At 41.7% G+C, this 14,323-nt stretch overlaps 1 pseudogene; it reads right to left on the reverse strand.

Annotated features, from left to right (window-relative positions):
- Nucleotides 1-333: 333 nt before the first annotated feature.
- On the reverse strand, nt 334-13,992 carry LOC106578321 (integrin alpha-3-like; annotated as a pseudogene).
- Between the last annotated feature and the right edge of the window lie 331 nt (nt 13,993-14,323).

Consider the following 14,323-nt stretch of genomic DNA (forward strand, 5'->3'; position numbering starts at 1 on the left):
GAAACAGGAAAGGGCCTTCCCCAAACTGTTGCAACAAAGTTGGAAGCACAGAATCATCTAGAATGTCATTGTATGCTGTAGTGTTAAGATTTCCCTACAATGGAACTAAAGGGCCTAGCCCAAACCATGAAAAACAGCCCTAGACCATTATTCCTACTCCACCAAACTTTACAGTTGGCACTGTGCATTGGGTCAGGTAGCATTCTCCTGGCATCTGCCAAACCCAGAATCGTCCGTCGCACTGCCAGATGGTAAAGCTTGATTTCCACTGCTCCAGAGTCCAATGGTGGCAAGCCACACCACTCCAGCCGACGCTTGGCATTGCACATGGAGATCTTAGCCTTGTGTGCAGCTGCTCGGCCATTGAAGCCCATTTCGTGAAGCTCCCGACATGCAGTTCTTGCGTTGATGTTGCTTCCAGAGGTAGTTTGGAACATTTCATGATGTGTGACAACGTGTGCAATGATGTGCCAAATATGTGATTTAGTGCATTATTATAGGGTAAGCATTAGCCTAAAGTAAGCTACCTAAATATTTGCAGCCATAATGTGATAATATCGCTCTCTAATATCTGTCGTCAGTATTGTGGAATGTTAAGGTAATATTTTAATGGAGAAAGCTGATATGAGAGCAGTGCTGCCTTTCTTTCAATCCTGTCAGTATCGACACATGATCCAACGACGCACTTACCTAACGTTCTTTCTGTGTGCTGTTTTGGGAATCGCTTGCTGCATCTGTTTGTAGGAACAATGCATTTTAAAGCACTTGTAAGCCCAAGGTCCATCGCTATCGGGAAACCTGGCCCTGGTCAAAAGTAGTGCACTACCGTATGTAGGGAATAAGGTGCCATTTTGGATGCAGACAATATCTACTCTCTGTTGACTGAGAACTGCTCTGTGGGCATTAGTTCTGCAGGTTGACCACAATGAGATTTGCTCTGCTGCCTACCAAACATGAAGTGCAGTAAAGAACGACGAAAGAAAACACACAAGTAAAATGTGACAACGTAAATGATTCAGGAGAAATGCAGTCATTCAGTCAGTCAGTCATTTGCACACTAGGGCTCTATTCAATCCGTATCGTGGAAGTTCAGCGCTACAGCGTGATTTAAATTTAAAGGCAATGTTCCCACGTTAGCCGAGACTGCATTCACGGTAAACGCTGCATATGTTCAATCGAACATTACCATCTCGCAACGTGTAGCGCTTCAGCGATAAAGATTGGATAGAGCCGTAGGGTTTACTACTTACTACCAGACAATTAAAACCTAAAATCCCATCAATCACGCTCTATAGGTTGTCTCTAGCCTGCCGATACTGCAGGTTACAGACCTGCAGTATACACTTAGTACAGTGTTACGACTCCCTCTATATGATTACAACTAGATCAACAGCAACGGAGCTCTACTGTCATAACCACACAGTCCAGTGAAATAAATGATAATTTAGTGACGTGCTCATCTTCTGTCAGCCATTCAGAATTCAAGTGCACTCCAACCATCCCATCCCACCACCAAATATTATCTAGTTCAAAAGATGGAGCATAAAAACAAGCAACTACAACGCTATTCTATGTCTTCCTTCTGGGGTGCTTAGCGGTCATAGTGACAAGTAGATATACAGAGGATAGATAGGGCAAGCAGGGTCACCTAAACTATGCACTGCCATTTCATACCACTTCTTTCTCTACTCCTGTAATGTGCTTTCTGTCCAACCAAGATCAACTGCAAGTAACAGGGTCTTTAAACTTCAAATTTCAACTTTTAACCCTGCAAATATACAGTAGATCAAATTAGCCTGTGTTTACAACCAAACTGGGATCTTTGAACACACCCCACCTGCAATGTACAACACTCCTTTCATCAAAATAATTTCAACATTGTGATTTCTGAATCATATTTGGCACATTGCACAAGAAATAACCAAAATATTTTCATGAAATCTATGGAGACAGTGGAGAAAGGTTCCAGAACCAATCAGTCCATGTGCTGTGACCTCCAAGTTGTGTGACATCACAAAAACCCTTTTGTCCTTCCATCACCACACTCCTGAGACTAGTCGAGAGTTCAGGGTCAAAGGTAAGGGTTTCAGTAGTAGTAACGTTGCATCTCTGTCCAGTTGGTGATCCAGTACTTTTTGCCTGCATCCTCCGTCTGGAAGCCAATGTTGAACTGGTAGCACTCCTCATTACGGAATTTCACTCCATAGTACTTTGGCATAATCTGGTAGTAGATGGTCCGCTTGAAGAAGCCAAGCTGTTGGGAAAGACAGACAACACATTAGGGAAAGCCATATTAAAATAGTGTTGATTTTAGAATTGTTGATTTTTTTATGTAACAATTACAAAATCTGGAGGCTAAACTAAGGAATTAGACAAAAATAGACCATGTAGGTCAGTAGAAGAAATACATTTCCCCATAGAGTAAAAAACAGATTGAAGAGGAGAGAGAGTAAAGGCATTCATCAGGAGAGTGAGAGATGCAGTAGAATAGATACTTAGTAAATGAGGTAGAAAAGACAAGGAGAAATTTAGGCAAAGTACAATCTATCAGACTAAAACAGAAGGGTGACATAAAAGCTCATTAGAATTGACAGTGAAGAAAAAAATAGTATAGGAGAAATCGTCCCACAATCTACAAGGCGTTACGTCTAGTGTGCCCGAAGCTGCCAGTGGCAGAGGCCAAAGGACTGCATTACCCAGGAGCCCTAGAGGAGTATCGCATGGTCCCTCAGTGGGGGCCTCTCCTGTCTCAGTAGTCCTCAGTCAGCCTCTCTGTCTCTGAGGGCAGGATCTTCATCTCAGCCTTCTGGGCATTGGCCTCGTACATCTCCCTCCTGCTGGCCCTCCTGAAGAAACCACACTGGGGGACCATGCGATACAGTTTACTGGAGCTAAATGGAGAAGCTAATGGCTAGCTAGCGGTAGCGAACTAGTGCTACTGTCTGTAAAGGGGCAGAACTTATACATACTGTAGGTTATTTAATAGTGGTATCATGCTAAAACTAGCCAAATAGCACAATTGAGTTTAACGGAGTATCACTGTACAGTGCAACAACATATTTGATTAAAAAACAGCCAATATAAAAAGGCACTCACACATATACAGTAGGCTACATATAAATGTTTTTTCCCTTGGTACATTGGGGGAGACGGGATACTATTGTACAGTGAGGGAAAAAAGTATTTGATCCCCTGCTGATTTTGTACGTTTGCCCACTGACAAAGAAATGATCAGGCTATAATTTAAATGGTAGGTTTATTTGAACAGTGAGAGACAGAATAACAACAAAAATATCCAGAAAAACGCATGTCAAAAATGTTATAAAATGATTTGCATTTTAATGAGGGAAATAAGTATTTGACCCCCTCTCAATCAGAAAGATTTCTGGCTCCCAGGTGTCTTTTATACAGGTAACGAGCTGAGATTAGGAGCACACTCTTAACCTGTTAGGGCTAGGGGGCAGTATTTGCACGGCTGGATAAAAAAAAATGTACCCGATTTAATCTGGTTACTAATCCTACCCAGTAACTAGAATATGCATATACTTATTATATATGGATAGAAAACACTCTAAAGTTTCTAAAACTGTTTGAATGGTGTCTGTGAGTATAACAGAACTCATTTGGCAGGCAAAACCCTGAGACATTTTCTGACAGGAAGTGGATACCTGATGTGTTGTATTACCTTTAAACCTATGCCATTGAAAAACACAGGGGCTGAGGAATATGGCACTTCCTATTGCTTCCACTTGATGTCACCAGCCTTTACAAAGTGTTTTGAGTCTTCTGGAGGGAGATCTGACCGAACAAGAGCCATGGAACGATGATGGCCCATTAGACACCTGGCGCGAGTTCATGTTGGGTACCCTCGTTCCAATACGTTATAAAAGAGTATGCATTCGTCCACCTTGAATATTATTCATGTTCTGGTTAAAAAGGCCCTAATGATTTATGCTATACAACGTTTGACATGTTTGAACGAACGTAAATATATTTTTTCCCCTCGTTCATGAAGTGAAGTCCGGCGGGCTTAGATCATGTGCTAACAAGACGGAGATTTTTGGACATAAATTATGAGCTTTTTTGAACAAAACTACATTCGTTATGGACCTGTGATACCTGGAAGTGACATCTGATGAAGAGAATCAAAGGTAATGGATTATTTACATAGTATTTTCGATTTTAGATCTCCCCAACATGACGACTAGTCTGTATCGCAACGCGTATTTTTCTGGGCGCAGTGCTCAGATTATTGCAAAGTGTGATTTCCCAGTAAGGTTATTTTTAAATCTGGCAAGTTGATTGCGTTCAAGAGATGTAAATCTATAATTCTTTAAATGACAATATAATATTTTACCAATGTTTTCTAATTTTAATTATTTAATTTGTGATGCTGACTTGACTGCCGGTTATTGGAGGGAAACGATTTCCTCAACATCAATGCCATAGTCAAACGCTGTTTTTGGATATAAATATGAACTTGATAGAACTAAAAATGCATGCATTGTCTAACATAATGTCCTAGGAGTGTCATCTGATGGAGATTGTAAAAGGTTAGTGCATCATTTTAGCTGGTTTTATGGTTTTGGTGACCCTGTCTTTGAATTGACAAAACATTACACACAACTCTTGTAAATGTACTGTCCTAACATACTCTAAATTTATGCTTTCGCCGTAAAACCTTTTTGAAATCGTAAAACGTGGTTAGATTAAGGAGATGTTTATCTTTCAAAGGGTGTAAAATAGTTGTATGTTTGAAAAATTTGAATTTTGACATTTATTTGGATTCAAATTTGCCGCTCTTGAAATGCACCTGCTGTTGATGGAGTGCACCACGGGGGGGACGCCTGCGTCCCACCTAGCCCATAGAGGTTAAAGGGAGTGCTCCTAATCTCAGCTTGTTACCTGTATAAAAGACACCTGTCCACAGAAGCAATCAATCAATCAGATTCCAAACTCTCCACCATGGAGAGTTTTGGGTGAGAACCTCCTTCCCTAAGCCAGGGCATTGAAAATGGGTCGTGGATGGGTATTCCAGCATGACAATGACCCAAAAACACACAGCCAAGGCAACAAAGGAGTGGCTCAAGAAGAAGCACATTAAGGTCCTGGAGTGGCCTAGCCAGTCTCCAGACCTTAATCCCATAGAAAATCTGTGGAGGGAGCTGAAGGTTCGAGTTGCCAAACGTCAGCCTCGAAACCTTAATAATTTGGAGAAGATCTGCAAAGAGGAGTGGGACAAAATCCCTCCTGAGATGTGTGCAAACCTGGTGGCCAACTATAAGAAACGTCTGACCTCTGTGATTGTCAACAAGCGTTTTGCCACCAAGTACTAAGTCATGTTTTGCAGAGGGGTCAAATACTTATTTCCCTCATTAAAATGGAAATCAATTTATAACATTTTTGACATGTGTTTTTGTGGATTTTTGTTGTTGTTATTCTGTCTCTCACTCTTCAAATAAACATACCATTAAAATTATAGACTGATAATTTCTTTGTCAGTGGGCAAACGTACAAAATCAGCAGGGAATCAAAAACTTTTTCCCTCACTGTTTGCAAGCAATGTGCAAGATACATATCATAACAGTTATACATTCAAACATGATAACCCAAAGAATACAAATACAGGATGAGTATAGGTGGGTTGGCTGACAACATCACGAAAACAATGCGCACGCCTTTATGGGGCAGAAGTCCATGAGTTGTTGTGATTCTGGATGGCCAGATGGCTAGCAACAGTGACAAGTAACTGCCATGTTGGGAATCGTAAGTGGCTAGTTTCGGCTAGCTTCATCTTGTCTTTTTCATGTCAATGCTAATATGGAAAAGATGTGCTAGCTTTGTAACTTACAACTGTAACGATATATTTGAGAGGCAACAAGTGCTCATTGTGCAAATGTACTTATGTTTACAATAAGCATTGGAGACAAAATATAATTTACATGTTGTCAACATTCTAAGCCACATTCTAAGCCAACCCTGTCTGTTTTGCCCCACAGAAGCCACGCGTCGGTTTTGTTGCTAATCAACCAACCAGTCTATACAGTAGGTCTTGATCAAAAAGTAGTCCTTAGGGTTCTCACCCTCCATAGTATGATAGTGATGGGATCCCTGCTACCGCGGCAATGATGATGATCCACAAGGGAACCTCGTAAGTTGTCTCCTCTCCAAGGACTGGGTCAATGTCCACTATGAACTGAAGGATGGAAATTAAAGGGAAGAGGATGGAGAGAGTGAAAGAGAGAGAGGCGAGGAGAAGAATAGCATGATCAATATCCATATAATCCATACCATTTGTCTACATATCATCATCATCATCATCATCAGCTACCATTATCATCAAGGCACTAACCTCTCTGGTCTCACTTTCCATCTTGATGGTGGGGTTGTCCGTCACCAGTTTCAGTGTGACCTGACCTCTAACCTTGATCCTCAAAGCGTTGTTGTAGTCCTGCCAAACACACACAACAAGTTATGTTCATGACACTACTGGATGCAATACAACTTAGCAATTTGACTCTTTTGGTCCAAGAGTATTGCTTTAACCTCTGACCTCTCACCTCTAGCATAGTGTTGTTCCACACCCGTGACCTCACAATGATCTTGGCAGAGGTAGACATGTTGATCAAGGGACAGGTAAACGTCACACAGCGGGCCGTCCACTTTGAACATTCCTTCACAACACAGACAAGCTAAGAATTAGGACCAGGCACTCTATCCGCTCCATAATTTTCAGACTGAAGTGAAAGCTCACCAACGTTGTGTCTATAGCCTCTAATTGACCATACATCTGTCTAGATATTATGTTATATTCAGTATCAGAATGAATAGATCATGGACTAATGGTTAATTATTCTAATCTCCTGTTCTCACCAGTAGATAGGTTTCTTTACGACGTGTCAGCACAGTAATGGCTGCCTGCGGCTCGATGATATGAGGTTGTTCATCCTCCACCCCTCGTTTGGGACGCTTGCTCCTGGGAAGAGAGAGAGACAGACAGGAGAGAAAGAGGGGGAATAAGAGAGAAAAAGTGATTATAGGAAGAGACAAAAAGGAGAGGAGGTGTGGGGGGGGGAAGAACCACATTGCATCACATAATTACTGGTATGGAAATAAAGTCAACTCCTGCATAACTTCCCAAAATATCATTGACCTTTTCAGTCTATCTTTGTGCAGACATAATTCATATTTAGCCTATTTTAGACTTGTGAGTCAGGTCCAAGTCTGGTTTCATTGGGTGTTTTGTTCCAAATAGTATTCCTTATTCCAAATATTAGTGATTAACTGTGGGTGTAAACATAGATTATGTTAGAAGCCCCTCCAATAAATAAAATACAAACATTGCAAGACACGTTACCAGACTAGTTGAGGGACCTTTATTTTGAAAAGGCCTCCGCTGCTGGAACATGTGTCCCTTCCTCCGCCCCCACTGACTGCTTTGTTCTCACTCTTGGTTGTTGCAAGCAGTGAGGCAGTGTGTGAGTTAGGGAAAAAAGCACTGTGTAGCACCACCATAATTACTCACCGCACTGGGGAAAGTAATTGTTGTTGGCAACAACAAAGTATGTTTAAGTAAAAAGCTTATGAATGTGAATTAACTTTGATATGTGAACGAACGTGAGCAACTATAAGCTTTCTCCTGGCTAGTAGCTAGTTAGCTTTACATGTAGATTTGTTCGTTTAGTAATTTTTGCTGTGTCAGACAGGCAGAGAGAGAGGACACAAATCAACAGGTAAGAGATTGAGAAGTGCCTCGCCAAGCCCATAGAGTTCATAGGCAGATGATCTGTCATAGTGTGAATCTATCTGAATGATCATATATGATCTATGATGAAATGATAGCACCTTAAGTCTAGGCTGATGATCTGTCATAGTGTGAATCTATCTGAATGATCATATATGATCTCTGATGAAATGATAGCACCTTAAGTCTAGGCTGATGATCTGTCATAGTGTGAATCTAACTGAATGGTCATATATGATCTCTGATGAAATGATAGCAGCTTAAGTCTAGAGGGGTATTGCATGTGTTAACTTCATAAAGAGGTAAGTACCCCTTGCCGTGGCACACAGAATGGGGCGGGGGCGGCTGTTTCCATTGGTTGAGGTACATTCTCATTCCACCACGTTTGACACAACGTAGCATGCATGATGATACATGAGCAGTCAGCACGTCTTTTCCACAAAATGTACAGTCATTGCACTCTACAGTGCATTCGGAAAGTATTCAGATGCCTTCCTTTTTTCCACATTTTGTTACATTACGGCCTTATTCTAAAATGAATTAAATAAATTAAAAAAATAATCCGCAATCAACACACGATACCTCATAATGACAAAGCGAAAACAAGTTTAGACATTTTTGCAAATGTATTACAAATAAAAAATTGAAATACCTTATTTACATAAGTATTCAGACCCTTTGCTATGAGACTTGAAACTGAGTTCAGGTGCATCCTGTTTTCATTGATCATCAACTTGATTGGAGACCACCTGTGGTAAATTCAATTGATTAGACATGATCTGGAAAGGTACATAACTGTCTACATAAGGTCCCACAGTTGACCGTGCTTGTTGGCGCAAAAACAAAGCCATAAGGTCGAAGGAATTGTCCGTAGAGCTCCGAGACAGGATTGTGTCGAGGCACAGATCTGGGGAAGGGTACCAAAAAATGTCTGCAGCATTGAAGGTCTCCAAGAACACAGTGGCCTCCATCATTCATAAATGGAAGAAGTTTATAACCACCAAGACTCTTCCTAGACCTGGCCGCCCAGCCAAACTGAGCAAACGGGGGAGAAGGGCCTTGGTCAGGGAGGTGACCAAGAATCCGATGGTCACTCTGACAGAGCACCAAAGTTCCTCTGTGGAGATGGAATAACCTTCCAGAAGGACAACCATCTCTGCAGCACCACCAATCAGGCCTTTATGGTAGACTGGGAGACGGGATTGGGAGACGGGTCTGGGAGACTAGTCAGAATCGAGGGAAAGATGTATGGAGCAAAGTACAGAGAGATCCTTGATGAAAACCTGCTCCAGAGCGCTCAGGACCTCAGACTGGGGTGAGGGTTCACCTTCCAACAGGACAGCAACCCTAAGCACACAAAAATGTCTTAAAACCTGTTTTCGCTTTGTCATTATGGGGTATTGTGTGCAGATTGATGAGGGGAAATATTTTGATCCAATTTAGAATAAGGCTGTAAACGTAGAAAAATGTGGAAAAAGTCAAGGGGTCTGAATACTTTCCAAATGCACTGTATGTTTGTACAATTTGGAAAGTGTAATCAAAAAGTCAGCACGCTGTTCTATAACAATGATGTATATGAACCCTGGATTGCTGATGCTATTGGCCATTGAGAGGCTTTGAAGCCTTTTTATTGTTATGTTTAGCTCACATAATATAATCTAAAAGTATGCATTAAGGTGTCTGTAATAAAATAAATGTGTCAAAAATGACTGTAGACATTAATAAATGCATTTCTATATATAGGTTAGCTGGCATCTCACGAAAATGGCGTGTGCGTTTCCTTGAGGCAGAAGTCAGCATGTGGTTGTGATTCTGGATGGCCAAATTGCTTGCAAAAATGACAAGAAATTGCCATTTGGGGAATCGTAAGTGTCTCGTTTCAGCTCATTTCATCTTGTTATTGATACCATGTCTTGTTTTGAGGTGTTTTGACTGATTTCATGTCAATGCTAATATTGCAAAAAAAATTGCTAGTCAGTTTATCCATATTCTTTGGTTCTAGTGCCCTGTTCAGCTGGAGGACGGACATAACATTGGGCAACATTCAGATAGAAATGTATTATGTATAAAAAACATGCCTCTCTGATTCTAAAGAATCATGTCAGTTCAATTCATGGCATTTCTATCAACAACAAGCCCAACACAAACCCACTGAGCTATATAATCCCCGCTCTGCCCATCGCTTGTCTGTTTGGAAAGCCTCGGCGATCCCGCCCACAGCCGACCCGTTCCGTGTGTCGCGCGAGGGGCTTCTCTGGAGGAGAGAGGCAGACTTGATGATACCCATGGTCAGACAGTTTGAGAGAGAGAGGCTACAAACCAACAGGTAAGATAGTGAGAAGTGCCTCTCCAAGCTCATAGTTCATAGACTGAATGATCATAAATTATCTCTGATTAAGTGATAACAGATTAAGTCTCAAGGGTGTATTGAATGTGTGAACTTAGTGCAGAAGAGAGTCAGCCATGATGATATTTTATTTTTGATAATTGTGGAGTGACCTTTTTTTAATTAAAACAGTTAACTGTGCATGTTGCTGGTTATTATTACAGTATAATAACTGTATTATAAGTTGAAAATATGACATTATGTTTCAAATCATACATTATGTAGAGCAGCATTAGTAACAACCTGGCAGGGGCAGAGAAAGAGTACAAAATGGTTGTTTAATTGAATATCTCCACATTAACAGTCAGACTGGTATTCAGTACAGTATGAATGGCCATGGCCCTAAGACTGATTTGACTGTACCAGTGTAAGTGCCCCTCTGCAAGGCCCCCTTAGCCTTGTACATTTGCCCATTTGTATGTTAAGATTTGTCTGTGTCCTTTTCTCAAAAGTCACTAGAAATTAGCATTTAAAACCTGTTTCTGTGGCCTCTATAGACTCTGGTAACTCACCGTGAGGTTGAGCAGATTGACGATGTCCCCTGGAAGGACACAGTGTGTCTCAGTTGTCCCTTTGGTGACGATCTCAGTCAGGTAGAGAAGCCACTTCCCATTGGTCACCTCGTGGGGCCACTCAAACTCCATGACCAGGGTCCCCAGCGCACCCAGAGGCTCTCCCTCCACTGACACCTGGTGGCAGAACGGTGGTATCACAGCCACCACAGGAAAAACACATGGCAACAGAACAGATATAGATATAAAAATGACAATGTATACAGAGCTTACGGGATTCCTCATTCTGTGTGACAACAAAGCATGTCTATTCTACATAAATAATTTATATCTAAATGTTCTGTAATGTGATCCAGTTTATTTGGGGTCTCTTCCCACCAACATCACAAGAAGAAGCAGTGTGGTGTTTATAGTAATTTTAACCGCACATTAGCATTTTTTTCTGCCAACACCTAGCTACACCTAGCTCGCCCACACGACTGCAGACAACTGACAAAATCAGTCCAGAACATATTACTTCACAAAACTGTTCAGCCTACAATTACAGCTCAGACTTAAAGGGAAATATCACTCACTAGCCCACAACATAGCTGACGTTAGCTAAGTGTTGGTGTCTCACCTTGAACTGGTGGTGTTCATAGCTGACTCCCCCATCACCTTCCCGCTGAAGTAGGTCTGGATCAGGGGCTTGTCTCTGTTTAGAGAGTGGGAAGAGAGGACGAAAGGATGGAAGAAGAAGAAGGGGGATGACAATGGAAGTTAGATTGTGAAACAGGCTCATAGCATTGCATTAGGACAACATGGTGTATGTGTCTGAAGTTCCACTTACATGGAAAAGGAAGTCTGGATGGAGCTCTCTATCAGCAGGACCACATGCACAGTGTACAGGCCATTCTGCTCACTCAACCTGGAGAAACAACACCAAGATAAGTGTTTATTTGGTTTGTTTATTTACCCAATTATATTCATATATCCCACTTGGACATAAAGACTGACTGTTGTAAATGAGATAATGATATAAGGATGTAGAGCGACGACAAATATCTCCTGTTACTTACGTAGACAACAGTAACTGAGACTCCCAGGTGTTCAGGTTGATTCCTGATGTTTCAAAGATGAGCTGCAGAGAGACCTGCAAACCATGGGAGGGTCGTGAGATTTCAACTATCACAAATCAACATTACAGTAGAGTAAAACCAATGATGTGATATACTGTATAATCTCTATGGGTTAAAAGAGCATGGCCTTACCATCTCATTGCTCCTCAGTGGATTCCCCAGCTCACAGATAACAGTCTTCTCAGCACTACATTCTACATCAGGATCCTACAAATAAATACACATAATCAAACAAATGTATTTTCTAAAGCCCTTTTTAACTCAGCAGTTGTTACAGAGTGCTATTCTGATACCCAGCCTAAAACCCCAAAGGACAAGCAATGCAGATGCAGAAGCACAGTGGCTAGGACAAACTCCCCAGAAAGGCAGGTACCTAGGAAGAAACCTAGAGAGGAACCAGGCTCCGAGGGGTGGCCAGTCCTCTTCTGGAGATTAAAAGACTACATGGCCATTTATGCCAGATCGTTCTTCAAGACGTTCAAACTTTCTTAGATGACCAGCAGGGTCTAGTAATAACCACAGTGATTATTGAGGGTGCAACAGTTCAACACCTCAGGAGTAAATATCAGTTGGCATTATGACACTATTACCTGTATGTACAGAACATAGTTGACAGAGCAATTAAAGTCAATGGACCTGTCAATTGTCAGACTTCACCCAACCCTTTGTCACTCTCTGATGGGTGTACCTGGGAGCGCACGCCAGAGTTTCTGAGAGTGGAGGGGATGGAGACGTTGAGCATGGCTTGGTGGGCGTCCTCAGCTACCTTCCCAGGGCCAGGCAGGTTAGTTACCTCCACTAGTAGCATCATCTTCTTCACATTATTGCTGTACTGCAGCAATTGGTGGTTCCCCTGGCTGTATGCAAACAGAACATCACAGTTCATATGTAAGGGACCATGGACAAAATATTGCACCAGAGGGAAATCGTGTGAATCTGAAGCACTGGGGTCCAAACCAATTTTTGGTGGGGACCTACATGATTTGATAGAGTTGAGGCTTGATCAATTTTAGATTGATTGAATTACAACATACAGTTCTTAGAGTAACATTGATTTTCAATGTATTCAGACTGACGATCTGCCCGATACCACATGTATAACATATCTTCCTCTGTGTTTTCCACATACCTGGGGTAAGGCTTCAGTCTCTCGTTAGCAAACTTAGCTGTTAGCTGCAGGTTACTGGTGCACTTGTTGTCTGAGCCACACTCCTTCTGAAAGTTGATCTGCAAAAAAAACGGGAAGAAAGAGTTCAAAAACATACTCATCACAACATACTCACTTGAATCAGGTAACATACCGCTTTCCTCTCACTAATTTGTTTGTGGCTCAATACAGGGTAGGAGTCCAGGTTCTGCAGGGCTTTCCTGACTTTGGGTTTCTGTTCATCCAGGGACACATTCAGGGAGAAAACCACCGGCTCCAGTTTGTCCCTCACATATTCCTGGAGAAAATGATACAGATGAGTGTGTGTTCCTGTGTGATCAGTCATATGCGTGCATGTGTGTGTGTGTGTGTGTGTGTGTGTGTGTGTGTGTGTGTGTGTGTGTGTGTGTGTGTGTGTGTGTGTGTGTGTGTGTGTGTGTGTGTGTGTGTGTGTGTGTGTGCCTGTCCTGTGTGATCAGTCATATGTGTGTGTGTGTGTGTGTGTACAGTATTTTACCTCTACTCTGAGCTCCAGCACCTGACACTCGGTCTTGGGAGATGTCATTGTGAGGAGGCCTGTGTAGGTGTCATGCTTATTGTCCAGGAAGTGAACTCGAGGCTTCCGGCGATCCATGTCAGCTTCCACTGTGTACTTCACCGCTACACAGGGAGGAAAGACAAAAGTAGTTAGATGTACAGCCAGGAATAAGTACAGGCCAGGTGTATATACTGTATGAGGATGTATTAGAAAGGGAATGACACTCACTTATGTTTTTCTCGAAATCTTTGTTTCCATTGCTGAGAGTGTAGGAGAAACACAATGTCACGGTCAAACTGTAGAAGACATAGAGAAGAGATGCCAATGCTTCATTTTAAGGGGTCCTTATTTCAATGTAATTACATACAGTATGTAAGTACACTGTAACAAGTATCGTAATTAAATTGTAATAATTCATAGTTACACTGTACTAACAACATGTAGCTGGTGGTAATTGCAGTCTGTAATTACAGAGGCGTAGCAACAAATGCATGTTGCCATGCTTGTTACAAATGTTAAAGTTTCTGATAGCATACGAAAGCACCATACTTCAGCCTGCACAAACCAACTGATAAGTGTTGAAAGCCGACCACCTCATTCACACATCTCTGAAATAAAGGGCTCTGGAGTCTGATCACCAGGCCCAGGTCAAGCTTTCGTTTCAAATTCATGGAAGTCATTACACAATTACAGACAGACAACGTGAAAAACTACAAGTAATCTAGTAAAAACCGTAGAAATCACAGGAGTATAACGAAGTCATTAAACAGCAAATTAAAAACATTGACAGGTCAAGAAATCAGCCTCAAAATCCTTCATCAATGATTTAAAAACCCAAATCAGGACAAGTTCTTCGAGTTTAAAAGTATTTTGTAAGG

Source organism: Salmo salar, chromosome ssa19, assembly GCF_905237065.1.
Source record: "Salmo salar chromosome ssa19, Ssal_v3.1, whole genome shotgun sequence".
NCBI lineage: Eukaryota > Metazoa > Chordata > Actinopteri > Salmoniformes > Salmonidae > Salmo > Salmo salar.